Source organism: Lynx canadensis, chromosome X (assembly GCF_007474595.2).
Source record: "Lynx canadensis isolate LIC74 chromosome X, mLynCan4.pri.v2, whole genome shotgun sequence".
In the NCBI taxonomy this organism is placed as follows: Eukaryota; Metazoa; Chordata; class Mammalia; order Carnivora; family Felidae; genus Lynx; species Lynx canadensis.
In genome coordinates this window covers 101,704,541-101,720,848 of record NC_044321.2, presented here as the reverse complement: position 1 = coordinate 101,720,848, position 16,308 = coordinate 101,704,541, and the positions used below count along the sequence as shown (strand labels likewise).

General features: G+C 36.5%; 1 long non-coding RNA gene across 1 annotated transcript; it reads right to left on the bottom strand.

Moving 5' to 3' along the window:
- Positions 1–215: 215 nt before the first annotated feature.
- On the bottom strand, positions 216–12,952 carry LOC115507215. The gene is made up of 3 exons (XR_003966583.1): positions 12,943–12,952; positions 8,195–8,201; positions 216–411 (listed from the first exon to the last, which is right to left on the bottom strand). It is a non-coding gene; the product is annotated as an uncharacterized LOC115507215 (long non-coding RNA).
- Between the last annotated feature and the right edge of the window lie 3,356 nt (positions 12,953–16,308).

The following is a 16,308-nucleotide window of genomic DNA, read 5'->3' as shown; positions in this document are numbered from 1 at the left end:
CCTTTGCTGTGCAGAAGCTTTTTACTTTGATGAGGTCCTAATACTTCATTTTTGCTTTTATTGTTCTTGTTTTTGAAGACATGTCAAGCAAGCAGTTGCTGTGGTCAAGGTCAAGTTGCTGCCTGTTTTCTCCTGTAGGATTGTAATGGTTTTCCATCTCACATTTAGGTCTTTCATCCATTTTGATTTATTTTTTTATATGGTGTAAAAAAGTAGTCCAGGTTTATTCTTCTGCATGTTGCTGTCCATTTTTCTCAACACCATTTAATAAAGAGACTGTGTTTCTTCCATTTGGATAGTCTTTCTTGCTCTGTTGAGGATTCATTTGCCATATATCTGTGGGTCCATCTCTGGGTTCTCTATTCTATTACATTGATCTTTGTGTCTGTTTTTGTGCCAGTACCATACTGTCTTGATGATTACAGCTGTGTAATATGGTTAAAGTCTGGGATTGTGATGCCTCCAGCTTTGGTTTTCTTTTTCAAATACTTTGGCTATTTGGGGTCTTTTGTGGTTCCACACAAATTTTAGAATTGTTTGTTCTACCTCTTTGAAGAATTCTGGTGCTATTTTGGTAGGGATTGAATTGAAAGTGTAGATTGCTTTGGGTAGTATTGACATTTTAACAATATTTATTCTTCCAATCTGTGCGCATGGAATTTTTTTTTCATTTCTTTGTGTCTTCTTAAGTTTCTTTCATAAGCGTTCTTTAATTTTCAGAGTACAGTTCTTTTACCTCTTTGGTTAGTTTTATTCCTAGGTATTTTATGATTTATGATGCAATTATAAATGGGGTCAATTCCTTGATGTCTCTTTCTGTTGCTTCATTATTGGTGTATAGAAATGCAACCAATTTCTGTACATTGATTTTGTATCCTCTGATTTCGCTGATTTCATGTATCAGCTCTAGTAGTTTTTTGGTGGTATTTTGGGTTTTCCACAGAGTATCATGTCATCTGTGAATACTGAAAGTTTGACTTCTTCTTTGCCAATTTGTATGCCTTTTGTTTCATTTTCTTGTCTGATTGCTGAGGCTAGCATTTCCAACACTATGTACAACAGTGGTGAGAAGGACACCCCGTCGTGTTTTTAATCTCAGTGGAAAGTTCCCAATTTTCCCCATTGAGTATGATATTAGCTGTGGACTTTACATATATGGCTTTTGTGATGTTATATTCCTTCTATCCTGACTTTTTTGAGGGCTTCTATGAAGAAATGATGCTATATTTTCTCAAATACTTTTTCTACATCTATTGACAGGATCATATGGTTCTTATCCTTTCTTCTATTAATGTGATGTATCACATTGACTGATTTGAAAATACTGAACCAGCCCTGGAGCCTAGGAATGAATACCACTTGCTCATGGTCAATAATTATTTAAATATAGTTGAATTTGATTTACTAGTACCTTGTCGAGAATTTTTGCATTGTTGTTCATCAGGGATATTGGCGTGCAGTTCTTTTTTAGCAAGGTCTTTGTCTGATTTTGAAATCAAGTTAATGCTGTCCTCATAGAATGAATCTGGTCTTTCCTTCTGTTTCTATTTTTTGGAACACTTTGAGAATAATAGGTATTAACTCTGTTTTAAATGTCTGTTAGAATTCCCCTGGAAGTCATTTGGCCCAGGACTCTTATTTGTTGGGAGATTTTTAGTAACTGATTCGATTTATTCACTGGTTATAATTCTGGTCAAAATTTCTACTTCTTCCTGTTTGAGTTTTGCCATTGATGGTTTACGAATTTGTCCATTTCTTCCAGATTTTACAGTTTTGGCATATAATTTTTCATAGTATTATCTTATAATTTTTGTATTTTTTTGATGTTGCTTGTGATCTTTTCTCTTTCAGTCATGATTTTAACTATGTGGGTCCTCTTTCTTTTCTTTTTGAGAAGTCTGATTAGGGGGTTATCCCTTCTTTATTATTCTTTCAGAAAAACAGCTCTTATATTCCTTAATATTTTCTGATTTTTTATTCTATATTGTTTATTCTGCTCTAGTATTTATTATTTCTCTTCTTCTGCTTCTATTGGGCTTTCTTTGCTGCTCCTTTAGGTGTAAAGTTAGGTTGTGTATTTGGGACCCTCCTTGTTTCTTGAAATAGGCATGAATTACAAAGTATTTTCCTCTTAGGACTGCCTTTGTTGTATCCCAAAGGGTTTGGACTGTTGTGTGTTCATTTTCATTTGCTTCAATATTTTTTTTACTAATATTTTTCAAATTTTGTTTACTTATTTTTGAGAGGGAGAGACAGAGTGTGAGTGGGGTAGGGGCAGAGCAAGAGGGAGACACAGAATCTGAAGCAGACTTCTGTGCTAACAGCTCAGAGCCTGACATGGGGATTTTATGCATGGATCGTGAGATCTTGACCTGAGCCAAAGTCAGACACCCAAACAACTGAGCCACCCAGGCATGCCCCATATATTTTTAATTCCCTCTTTAATTTCCTGGTTGACCCATTCATTCTTTACTAGGATGTTCTTTAACCTCCATGTACTTGGGGCTTTCCAAATTTTTTCTTGTGGTTGATTTCAAGTTTCATAGCATTGTGATCTGAAAATATGCATGGTAAGATCTCTATCGTTTTATACTTGTTGAAGGCTGTTTTTGTGACCCAGTATGTGATCTAATTTGGAGAATGTTCCATGTGTGCTAGAAAAGAATGTGTATTCTGTTGCTTTTGGATGAAAGTTCTGAAAATATCTGTTAAGACCATCTGGTCCAATGTGTCATTCATAGCCATTGCTTCATTTTATGACTAGATAATCTGTCCATTGCTTTAAGTGGAGTTTTAAAGTCCCCTACAATTATGGTATTATTATGTATACATTTGTTTGTGTTTATGATTAGTTGATTTATATATTTGGATGTGCCAATTGGGGGCACAAACATTTACAATTGTCAGCTCTCCTCGGTGGACAGACCCGTTAATTCTGATATAATGCTCTCTTTATCTCTTGTTACAATCTTTGTTTTAAAATCTAGTGTGTCCAGGAGGGAGCCAAGATGGTGGAACAACATGGAAGTTTTTTGTGTGTCTCACATCCATGAAATACAGCCAGACCAACACTAAACCATCATGTACACCTAGAAAACTCATCTGAGGATTAACACAACAATCTGCATAACCTGAACCACAGAAGTCACCAGGTATGCAGCACGGGGAGGTGAACGTGGGAAGAGATAAGCTGCAGAGGGCAGGGAGCCACTTTTGCATGCAGAGAAAAGAAGGAGACAGGGAGCAGGGGAAGAATATGGGAAAAGCACCCCTCCCCAAAAGCAGCTGGAGAGAAAGTGGAAAACTGGAAACAGTCACAGGGACTAAACTAAAAAGGGAGAAAAGAAAAAGGAGAGGGTTTAAATTCCATTAAGACTGTAAACAGGGGGAGCACAAAGTCTCCAACTCCACAGCTTGATACCTGGCGGTGCTCTGGTGGGAAGGGCAAATCCTTAGGAGCAGAGTGGGGTCTGGGAGGTTCTCAGACCACACGGGGAGAAGAGATTCCACTGCTGGAACGACATTAAGTAGAGAGTGTGAGGCCACCTGCTTCCAGCAAACCACAGAGAACAGCTGTATTTGCTGGTGCTGGAAGAATCTCCTTAAGGGTGAAGCCTGGTACCAGATGTATGTCATGATTTTCCATAATCCATTAAACGATGCTGCTACACTACGCTGCAAACTTTTTCCAGGGTGGGCTGGCACCTGGCTGCAGTCTCTGGGCATTAGAAGCAGCATGGTCCCACAAACTTTCCTGGGTTGGCCAGCATTCAGTCATTGCTCGGTGAGACCCTCCACAGAGGGTCAGAATGGGTGAAAGCCGCAGTCCCTCAAAAGTAAGGGGCCAGGGAAAACAGCCGCATCTGAGGCAAAACTGAAGAGATACTGCCTGGGGCTTGGTCATGGAGAGTGAAAAAGCAGGGAGTGGACAAAAGCTGAAGAAAAACAACGGGTGCACAATTGCTGATGGGGAGAACAGAGTTCCAATACTAGAGACTGGGTAGCTGGGTGACCCCATGTTCACTGCTCCTGCCCATGAACATACACACCTACAAGTGCCACAACAATCCACCCCAGTAGGCTAGCAGCACCATCTAGTTGAGAAAGGAGTCCTTACACTAAACCACGCCCAACAGGGCAAACTTCACTCTTCAGGAACAGAAGTCTCACCACCTGCTTAGTTTCTGGACTATAAAGCACTTCATAGTCTGACTTCCAGGGGAAAATGAAATAATTTCAGTCATTTTTCACTCTGTTAGCAGGTGCATCTATTCAATTTTCTTTCTTTTATTTTTCCCTTTCTTTTTTTCTCTTTTTCATTTCTTTTCTTTTCTTGAGTACAGAAAGAGAAAAAATTCAATTTTATTTTTAATTTTTATTAAAAATATTTTTCTTTAATTTTTTACTATATTTTTCTTTTCTATGAATTTTTTCAAATTCTACTTTACTTTCATCATTTTATTTTAGTCTAATTCAGTGTATTCACTTTTGCAAATTTTCAAACTATTTTCTTTTTTCCTTTTTCTTGTTTCTTTCTTTGTGTTTCTTTTCTTTTTCTTGAATACAGAAAGAGAAAAAATCGTTTTTATTTTCAATTTCTATTAAAAATATTTTTCTTTTATTTTTTACTATATTTTTACTTTTGTGTAAATTTTTTACAAATTCTATTTTACTTCCATCATTTTATTTTGGTCTACTATAGTGTATTCACTTTTTCAAATTTTCAAATCATTTCCTTTTTTTTCTTTGATCTCTTTTCATTTCTTTCCTTTTCTTGAATACAGAAAGAGAAAAAATTCATTTTTATATTTAATTTTTATTAAAATGTTTTTCATTATTTTTCTACTATATTCTCTGCATTTGTGTAATTTTTTTCAAAATCTATTTTACTTCCATCATTTCATTTTAATCTACTTCAGTGTATTCATTTTTTCAAATTTTCAAACGATTTCCTTCCCCCCCACTTTTTCTCTAATCTATCAAGCTACTTTCAACACCCAGACCAAAACACACAAAGGATCTAGTATCATTCATTCGATTTGTGTGTGTGTTTACTTTTTTAATTTGAATATTTTTTAAATTTCATTTTTTTTTAATTTTTCTACATCTTTAACTCTTTTCCTCCCTTCCAAATGACAAAATGAAGGAATTCACTCCAAAAGAATGAGCAGAAAGAAACGACAGCCAGGGACTTAACCAACACAGATACAAGCGAGATGTCTGAACCAGAATTTAGAATCACAATAGTAAGAATACTAGCTGGAGTCGAAAATAGATTAGAATCCCTTTCTTCAGATATAAAAGAAGTAACAACTAGTCAGGATGAAATTAAAAATGCTATAACTGAGCTGCAATCATGAATCGATGCCGTGGCAGCAGGTATGGATGAGGCAGAACAGGAAATCAGCGATATAGAAGAAAAACCTATGTAGAACAGCAAAGCAGAAAAAAGAGGAAGATTAAGGGAAAAAAACAGCACGATTTAAGAATTAGAGAAATCAGTGACTCATTGAAAAGGAACAACATCAGAATCATAGGGGTCCCAGAAGAGAAAGAGAGAAATAAGGCTAGAAGGGTTATGGGAGCAAATAGTAGTGGAAAACTTTCCTAACCTGGGGAAAGACACAGACATCAAAATCCAGGAAGCATAGAGGACTCCCATTAGATTCAACAAAAACCGACCAAGTCATATTATACTCAAATTCACAAAATACACAGGCAAAGAAAGAATCATGAAAGCAGCAAGGGAAAAAAAGTCTTTAACCTACAAGGGAAGATAGATCAGGTTTGTAGCAGACCTAGCCACAGAAACTTGGCAGGCCAGAAAGGAGTGGCAGGATATATTCAATGTGCTGAATCAGAAAAAATATGCAGCCAAGAATTCTTTATCCAGCAAGGCTGTCATTCAAAATAGGAGAGATAAAAACATTTCCCAGACAAACAGAAATAAAAGGAGTTTTTGACAACTAAACCAGCCCTGTAAGAAATTTTAAGGGGAACTCTCTGAGGGGAGAAGAGATTAAATAAATAAACAAATAAATAAATAACAAAAGCAAAAAAAAAGACTAGAAAGGGCCAGAGAACACCACCAGAAACTCCAACTCTACAAGCAACATAATGGCAACAAATTCATATGTTTCAATACTCACTCCAAATATCAGTGGACTACATGCCCCAATCAAAAGACATAGGGTAACAGAATGGATAAGGAAACAAGATTCATCTATATGCTGTTTACAAGAGACCACTTTAGACCTAAAGACACCTTTACATTGAAAGTAAAGGGATGGAGGACAACCTATCATGCTAATGGTCAACAAAAGAAAGCCAGAATAGCCATACTTGTATCAGACAATCTAGATTTTAAAATAAAGACTGTATCAAGTGATACAGAAGGGCATTATACCACGATCAAGGGGTATATCCACCAAGAAGACCTAACAATTGTAAACATTTATGCGCCAAATATGGAAGCACCCAAATATACAAATCAATTAATCACAAACATAAAGAAACTCATCGATAGTAATACCATAATAGGAGGAGACTTCAACACCCAACTCACACCAATGGACAGATCATCTAATCAAAAAAATCAACAAGGAAGCAATGGCTTTGAATGACACACTGGACCAGATGGACTTAACAGATATATTCAGAACATTTCATCCTAAAGCAGCAGAATATATTCTCCTCCAGTGCACATGGAATGTTCTCCAGAATAGACCACACACTGGGACACAAATCAGCCCTCAGCAAGTATAAAAAGATCGAGATCATATCATGCATATTTTCAGACTACAACGCTATGAAACCCAAAATCAACCACAAGAAAACATTTGGAAAGGTAACAAATACTTGGAGACTGAAGAACATCCTACTAATGAATGAATGGGCTAACCAAGCAGTTAAAGAGGAAATTAAAAAGTGTATGGAAGTCAATGAAAACGATAGCACCACAACCTAAAACCTCTGGGAAGCAGCACGGGCGGTCATAAGAGGAAAGTATATAGCAACTCAGGCCTTCCTAAAGAAGGAAGAAAGATCTCAGATACACAACCTAACCTTACACCTTAAGGAGCGGGAAAAATAACAGCAAATAAAATCCAAAACCAACCGAAGACAGGAAATAATAAAGATTAGAGCAGAAATTAATGCTATCAAAACCAAAAAAACAGAACAGATCAATGAATGTAGAAGCTGGTACTTTGAAAGGATTAACAAAATTGATAAACCACCAGCCAGTTTGATCAGAAGGAAAAAGGAAAGAACCCAAATAAATAAAATCAAGATTGAAAGAGGAGAGATCACAACCCACACAGCAGAAATAAAAACAATAATAAGAGAATATTCTGAGCAATTATATGCCAATAAAATGGGCGATCTGGAAGAAATGGACAAATTCCTAGAAACATATACGCTACCAAAACTGAAAAAGGAAGAAATAGAAAATATGAACAGACCCGTAACCAGTAAGGAAATTGAATAAGTAACAAGCAATCTGACAAAAAACAAGAGTCTGGGGCCAGATGGCTTTCCAGGGGAATTCTCCCAAACATTTAAGGACAAGGTAACACCTATTCTCTTGAACTGTTCCCAAAAAATAGAAATGGAAGGAAAACTTCCAAACTCTTTCTATGAAGCCAGCATTACCTTGATTCCAAGACCAGAGACCCCACTAAAAATGAGAACTATAGACCAATTTCCATGATGAACATGGGTGCAAAAATTCTCAACAAGATATTAGCCAACTGGATCCAACAATACATTAAAAAAATTATTCACCACAACCAAGCGGGATTTATACCTGGGATGCAGGGCTGGCTCAATATCTGAAAAACAATTAATGTGATTCATCACAACAATAAAAGAAAGGACAAGAACCATATGATCCTCTCAATAGATGCAGAGAAAGCATTTGACAAAATACAGCATCCTTTCTTCACAAAAACCCTCAAGAAAGTAGGGACAGAAGGAGCATACCTCGATATCATAAAAGCCATATATGAATGACCCAATGATGATATCATCCTCAATATGGAAAAACTAAGAACTCTCCCCCTAACATCAGGAACAATACAGGGATGTCCACTCTCACCACTGTTATTCAACATAGTATTGGAAGTCTTAGCCTCTGAAATCAGACAACACAAAGAAATAAAAAGCACCCAAATAGGCCAGGAGGATGTCAAACTTTCACTCTTCGCAGATGACATGATACTCTATATGGAAAACCCAAAAGATTCCACCAAAAAGTTCCTAGAATTGATTCATGAATTCAGCAAAGTTGCAGGATATAAAATCAACACACAGAAATCAGTTACATTACAATACACCAACAATGAAGTGACAGAAAGAGAAATCAAGGAATTGATCCCATTTACAGTTGCACAAAAAAAAACCATAAAATACCTAGGAATAAATCTAACCAAAGAGGTTAAAAATCTATACACTGAAAACGATAGAAAGTTTATGAAAGAAATTGAAAGGTTATGAAAGAAATTGAGGAAGACACAAAAAAATGGAAAAAGATTCCATGCTCCTGGATAGGAAGAACAAATATTGTTAAAATACTACCCCAAGGAATCTACATATTCAATGCAATCCCTATCAAAATAACACCAGCATTCTTCACAGAGCTAGGACAAAAAAAATCCTAAAATTTATATGGAACCAGAAAAGACCCCAAGTAGCCAAAGCAATCTTGAAAAAGAAAACCAAAGCAGGAGGCATCACAATCCCAGACTTCAAACTATACTACAAAGCTGTAATCATCAAGACAGTATGGTACTGGTGCAAGAACAGACACTCAGATCAATGGAACAGAATAGAGAACCCAGAAATGGACCCACAAACATATGGCCAACTAATCTTTGACAAAGCAGAAAAGTATATCCAATGGAATAAAGACAGTCTCTTCAGCAAGTGGTGCTGGGAAAATGGACAGCGACATGCAGAAGAATGAACCTGGACCACTTTCTTACACCATACACAAAAATAAACTTAAAATGGATAAAAGACCTCAATGTAAGACAGGAAGCCATCAAAATCCTCGAGGAGAAAGCAGGCAAAAACCTCTTTGATCTTGCCCACAGCAACTTCTTACTCAACACGTCTCTGGAGGCAAGGGAAAGAAAAGCAAAAATGAACTACTGGGATCTCATCAAAATAAAAAGCTTCTGCACAGCGAAGGAAAAAATCAGCAAAACTAAAAGGCAACTGATGGAATGGGAGAAGATATTTGAAAATGACATATCAGATAAAGGGTTAGTGTCCCAAATCCATAAGGAACTTATCAAATTCAACACCCAGAAAACAATCCAGTGACGAAATGGGCAAAAGACATGAATAGACACTTCCCCAAAGAAGACATCCAGATGACCAAACCCCACAGGATAAAATGTTCAACATCATTCATCATCAGAAAAATACAAATCAAAACCACAATGAGATGCCACCTTATACCTGTCAGAATGGCTAACATTAACAACACAGTCAAGAACAGATGTTGGTGAGGATGTGGAGAAAGAGGATCTCTTTTGCATTGTTGGTGGGAATGCAAGCTGGTGAGCCACTCTGGAAAACAGTATGGAGGTTCCTCAAAAAACTGAAAACAGAACTACCCTACCATCCAGCAATTGCACTATTAGGTATTTATCCACGGGATACATGTGTGCTGTTTCAAAGGGACACATGCACTCCCATGTTTATAGCAGCACTATCAACAATAGCCAAAGTATGGAAAGAGCCCAAATGTCCATCAATGGATGAATGGATAAAGAAGATTTAGTATTTATATACAATGAAGTATTACTCAGCAATCAAAAAGAATGAAATGTTGCCATTTGCAACTACATGGATGAAACTGGAGGGTATTATGCAAAGTGAAATTAGTCAGTCAAAGAAAGACAAATATCATATGACTTCACTCATGAGGAATTTAAGAGACAAAACAGATGAACATAAGGGAAGGGAAACAAAAATAATATACAAATAGGGAGGGGGAAAAAACAGAAGAGACTCATAAATATGGAGAACAAACAGAGGGTTACTGGTGTGGGTGTGGGAGGGGAGATGGACTAAATGGGTAAGGGGCATTAAGAAATCTACCCTTGAAATCATTGTTGCAACATATGCTAATTTGGATGTAAATTAAAAATAATAAAATAAATAAAATAAAAAAATAAAATAAAATAAAATAAAATAAAATAAAATAAAATAAAATCTCGTTTGCCTGATATAAATATGACTACACCAACTTTCTTTTGACATCCATTGGCATGACAGATGGTTCTCCAAGCCTTCACTTTCCATTTGCAGGTGTTCTCAGGTCTAAACTGAGTTACTTGTAGGCATCATATAAGTGGATCCTGTTTTTTTTTTTTTAATCCATTATGATACAGTATGTCTTTTGACTGAGGCATTTAGTCCATTTATATTCAGAGTGATTATTGGAAGATCTGGATTCAGTGTCATTGTGTTATTTGTTGGTTTCTTATTTGTGATAATGTCTCTGGTCTTTTGTACTCTTTGCTGCGTTCCACTCACAGAGTCCCCCTGAGAATCCCGTGGAGGGCTTGTTTAATGGTCGTTATCTCCCTTAGGTTTTGTTTGTCTGGGAAAGCCTTTATCTCTCTTTCTGTTCTGAATGACAGCCTTGCTGGATAAGGCATTCTTGGCTGCATATTTTTTCTTATCAGCACATTGAATATTTCCTGCCATTCCTTCTGGCCTGCCAAGTTTCAGTGGACAGGTCTGATACTAACCTTATGTGTCTACCCTTGTAGGATAAGAACTGTTTGTCCCTAGCTGTCTTCCAAATTCTCTCTTTATCCTTGTATTTTGCCTGTTTCACTCTGGTATGTCATGGGCTGATCTGTTTTAGTTGATTTTAAAGGGAGTTCTCTGTGTCTCTTGGACTTTGATGACTGTTTCCTTCCCCAGATTAGGGAAGTTCTCAGTTATAATTCATTCAAATAAACTCTCTGCCCTTTCTCTTGCTCATCTTCTTCTAGAACTCCTATGATATGGATATAGTTTCATTTTATGGAATCACTTAACTCTCTAATTCTCCCCTCATGATCTAGTAATTTCCATTCCCTCTTTTTTTCAGCTTCATCATTTTCCATAATTTTATCTTCTATTTCACCTATTCTCTCCTCTGCTTCTTCCATCCTTGCTGTCACTGTATCTGATTTGTTTTGCATCTAATTTATAGCATTTCTTAATTCATCATGACTATTTCTTAGGTCTTCAATTTCTGTAGCACTAGATTCTCTGATGTCTTCTATGCTTTTTTCATACCCAGGTATTAGTCTTATGACTGTTATACTAAATTCTTGTTTGGATATATCGTTTATATCTGTTTTGAGAAACCTCTGGCTGTAATTTCTTCCTGAATTTTCTTTTGAGGAGAATTCTTCCCTTTTGTCATTTTGGCTAGGTTTCTGTCTTTTCTGTGTTTTAATAGCCTGTTATGTGCCCTGCACCTGCAAGGACTACTATATTTAAAAAGGGTCATACCCTGACCAGACCCTGGCACTTCAGGAAGTGCTTTTGGAGTGTGTTGCATGCATTTTGTAGTTGTGTTTTGTCTGCTTTATCCCACTGCTCAGTCTTCTGAAAATCTCTTCCTTGCTTGTAGTGGAGTGTTTGATCTTCAAACACTCAGGGTTCATTGAAGTAACCCTGGAAAAAAAAGAAAAGGAAGGGGGAAACTTGATCCAATACAAGATAAATGAAAGGGGAGAAAAGAAGACCAAGCAGAGGATTAAAAAAAACTATAAGGCTTAACCCAGAGAGAAAGGAAAATTTATAAGAAGATATAGAAAAGGTGTAAAAATAATAGAGTAAAACTTCCTGATTAAAAAAAGAAGTAAACAAAATAAATAAAGATATACACATATATTTAGTAGAAACTGACCAAAAGCAAACCAGCAAACTATGAGCCTGATTCCAAAAGAAAAAAAGGAGAGGGTAGAAAGAAAAATAAAAGAGAAGTGAATAGAAGAGAGCAGTAGAACAGACACACACACACACACACACACACACACACACACACACACACAGTTTTCTGATGGTGCCTGGAACCAGTGTCTGTGCTGGTCTGGAGAAGAGGCTGGCTGCATTGGGTCAGTCTGCCTCCAGTAGATAAGCAGTTGCCAGACCTGGAGGGTTGGAATTTGGTGTAAACCTGTCCCACCTCCACTGGAGGCCACTGTGCTGCTTCCTGAAGTCCCACCATGTTGGTGTTGGGGAGAAAAATGGCACACCCCAATCTTTCCTCCCTGGCCTGGATGTCTCAAACCACACTGTTCAGGCAGCCCTCACAAAATAGCATGGGCAGCTGGTTTGTCCTGCTCTATAGTCCCCCAAGCCTCCTAGGCTCTTGGCTGGGATTCAAAGACAATGTCTTAAAGGACCCTGCACTGTACAGACCCTGTTCTGGTGTAGTACCACTCAACCCTGTAGATAAAGAGCTTTTGGCTGGCGCCTGCAGGGTCTTTTATCCTTAGGGGGGCAATAAGCCCTCTTCCCACAGTACTCAAGGAAGGGAACTGTTCTTTCCCAGTGTGCCCCTGGGATCATTACCATGCCCCGGGGCTGGCTCCCTCCTCCACAGGTGTGCACACCACTCCAGCTTCACTCCAGAGAAAGTCGCACACTTTTGAAACCTCCAAGTTTCAGCTCCTAAAGCTGTTTGCAAAATGAAAATGCACTCTCTGTATTTCTTGTTCCCCAGTCTGTGGTCCAGAGAAGTTTTCCTCTTGTGCTAACTCAATACCAAAATTTCCCAGTCCCTCAGTCTTTCTCTTCCTTTTGTCTCTTCACATGGGGTTCCCTCCTCTCTGTGCCTACACCCTTTTATCTCCCCCAATTCATATACACACACCTTAATCCCACCAAGCTGTCTTCCTCCACCTGTGGAGATCCTTCTGTCACTCTGCAGATTGATTTCCTTGTGTTACAAGTGATCTGACTTCAATACAGCTGCGTTTGAAGGATGATGAAAATCCTGGCCCCCATACTTCTCCACCATCTTAACTCTTCCCTCTGCCTTCTCTGGTTTTAATTGAGCATTTTATAGGATTCCAAGTTATGTCCTCCTTTAACATATTATTTATATATACATTTTTAAATTTTAGGTGTTGCCTTAAGCTTACAATACACATTATTAACTAATCTAAGTCCACCTTCAAATAACATCATTATACCTCTTGTGTAGTGCAGGTAACTTATAAAAACATATTCCCATTTCCACTCTCCCCACCATTAGAATATTTATTGTCATTAACTTTCATTTTCCATGATCTATAATCACTTAATATATCATTACTATGATCATTTCAACAGTTGTCTTTTAGATACATTAAGAATAAGAAAAAATATTTTATTTTACCTTTATTCCTTCTCTGATGCTCTTCCTTTCTTTATGTCAATCTAAGTCTGACATATTATTTTCCTTCTTCATGAAGAAAATATTTTAACAATTTCCTTCAGGGATGTCTGCTTGCAGTAAATTCCCTTTAATTTTGTTCTCTGAGACGGTATTTCACTTTCACTTTTTTAAATTTTTTTTAATATTTATTTTATTTTTGAGACAAAAAGACAGAGAATGAGCAGGGGAGTGGCAGAGAGAGAGACACACACACAGAATTTGAAACAGGCTCCAGGCTCAGAGCTGTCAGCACAGAACTGGACACGAGGCTGAAACTCATGAGCCACGAGATCATGACCTGATGCTTAACCTACTGGGCCACTCAGGCACCCCTACTTTCACTATTGAATGATAATTTCTCTGGATATAAAATTTTAGTTTGGTGAAGTTATTTTTTTAAGAGTTGAAATATTTTATTCAATTATCTTCGTGCTGGCATGGTTGTCTATAATAAGTCTGCTTTAAGTATTATCTTTGTTCCTCTACAGATTTGTTTTACCTCTAGCTTTTTGCAAGATTTTTTTTCTGTCTTTGGTTTCTGTGGTTTGAATATGACATGCTTAAGAGTGTTTTGTTTGGTTTTGTTTGATTTGATTTGGTATATATTCTGCCTAGTGTTATTTGTGCTTTCTGGATCTATAGTTTGATTTCCATAATTAATTTTGGAAATTATATATGATTATTTCTTCAAATACTTTTTATGCTCTATTCTCTCTCCTATTATTGCAAGTAAATATGTTACATGTTTCAAAATTACTGCACAGTTCTTGAATATTTTATTTTTTAAAAATCTATTCCTTTTACTCTTCATTTTACTTTGAGAAGTATCTATAGACCTATCTTAAAGATCATTAATTCTTTTCCTGGACATTGAATTTACTGAAGAGCCATCAAAGGCATTTTTCATCTCTATTAGTGTTGCTGTTATTGTTTTCTAATATTTTATTTTTATTCTGCCTTACTGCTTACATTACCCATATGTTTCCTGCCATTTGGTTCCTTTTTCCATTAGAGCTCTTAACATTTTAATCATAGTCATTTTAAATTCCCTTCTGATAATGTCAATATCTCTGTTGTATCTGAATCTAGTTCCTATTCTTACTTAGTTCTTTCAAGTATGTTTTCCCTTGCCTCTTGGTTTGCTTGTAAATTTTTGTTAACAGCTAAACATGTTGTATTGGGTAATGTAAAATGAGGTAAATAAGCTTTCAGTGTGAGGTTTTATGGTATACTAGTTAAGAGTTGGGTTTCGTTTGATGTTTGCTGTAGCTATATGTGCCAGAGACTTCAAATTTCTCTAATATCTTTCTTTATTTCTCCCTTCTTAACTTTGGGTTTCTCCAACTACCCCTTACAAAACATGTGTCCTGCAACTCTTTCAGCTATAATGTACTAACATCATGCTGAAACTCTGCTGCTGTATGGTAAAGTGCACATATCTGTGTCAATTTGCTTTCAAGCTATGAATGAGAATAATAGCACTAGCTATGTGATAAAGCTACTGTGAGAGTTAAATGAGAAAATATGAGCAATGTACATTAAACAGTGTTAGTTATGAAAACTCTCAATGAATGTTATTTATTATTATTATCACCATAATCATAACTATTTGTGAAATACTGTGAGAACACTGCATGTGAGGAGGATGGCAGAACTTTTTTTGCCCTACTAAGAGAGATTGTTAAATTACAGTTTATAATTTTGGAACAATTTTGGAAATTTTATGATTATGAGTATGATTTGTGATTACATTGAGTATTGTGCTATTTTTTAATAGATTTACTCTTTTTAAAAAAATTTTCTTTCTTAGTTTGTTTGTTATTCCTTCTTTTCTTCCTTCATTATTTATCTGGAAAATATTAATTAACTTCCTAGTATATTCCAGCATTATGCCAGATGCTATGCTAAGTCTTGAGACCATAGAGTAAATAAAAGTATAATTCCCATATCTGTGAAGTTCACAACTGGGGGAAAGTTAGGACAGAAGATAATAGATAATAATCTAAATAATAATAACAATAAAATCTAAATAATAAAAATAAAATGCCATAAATATTAATAAAGTCACTTTTTTTAATTTTTTTAACGTTTATTTATTTTTGAGACAGAGAGAGACAGAGCATGAACGGGGGAGGGTCAGAGAGAGAGGGAGACACAGAATCTGAAACAGGTTTCAGGCTCTGAGCTGTCAGCACAGAGCCTGACACGGGGCTTGAACTCACGGGCCGCGAGATCGTGACCTGAGCCAAAGTCGGACCATTAACCGACTGAGCCACCCAGGCGCCCCAATAAAGTCACTTTTGAAGTATCATGGGGTTATACTTAAAGTAAAGCAAAGTACAACTAATTGTGCATAGGTTAGTCAAGAAAAATGTTCCCAAAGAAGAAGACTTTTTAACCAAGTATTGAATAATATAAAAGAGTTTTTCCAGGCAAATGGAAACAGCAAAGAGACATGAAAAACTATTTGGTGTGTTTATGTGCATGTGTCTGCATGTGTGTACCATAAATAGAAGTTTAATAAGGTTGAATCATAGGGTTGGGGTATAGGGATGCTTAGGACACTGGCTGGTAATTATCTATAAATGTAGGTTTAGGTTTAATCACAAAGTATTTTGTATGTTATGCCAAGAAACTTGCACTTTATCATATAACTTACAAATAGCCATTAAAATATTTTATGCCAGAATTGGCTCTCAAAGTTCCCATTTGCTTACTCTGGCTATAGAATAAGATTACCCAATCCATATCGTTGAAAGAGCACTCTGGTGACTGCAATAATCACTGGAAAAGGAAAATGGAGTGCCAGAAATACCACTGAAAAGGATTTGTAACAACCCAGGTAGAAGATAATTAGAGCCAATACTTCC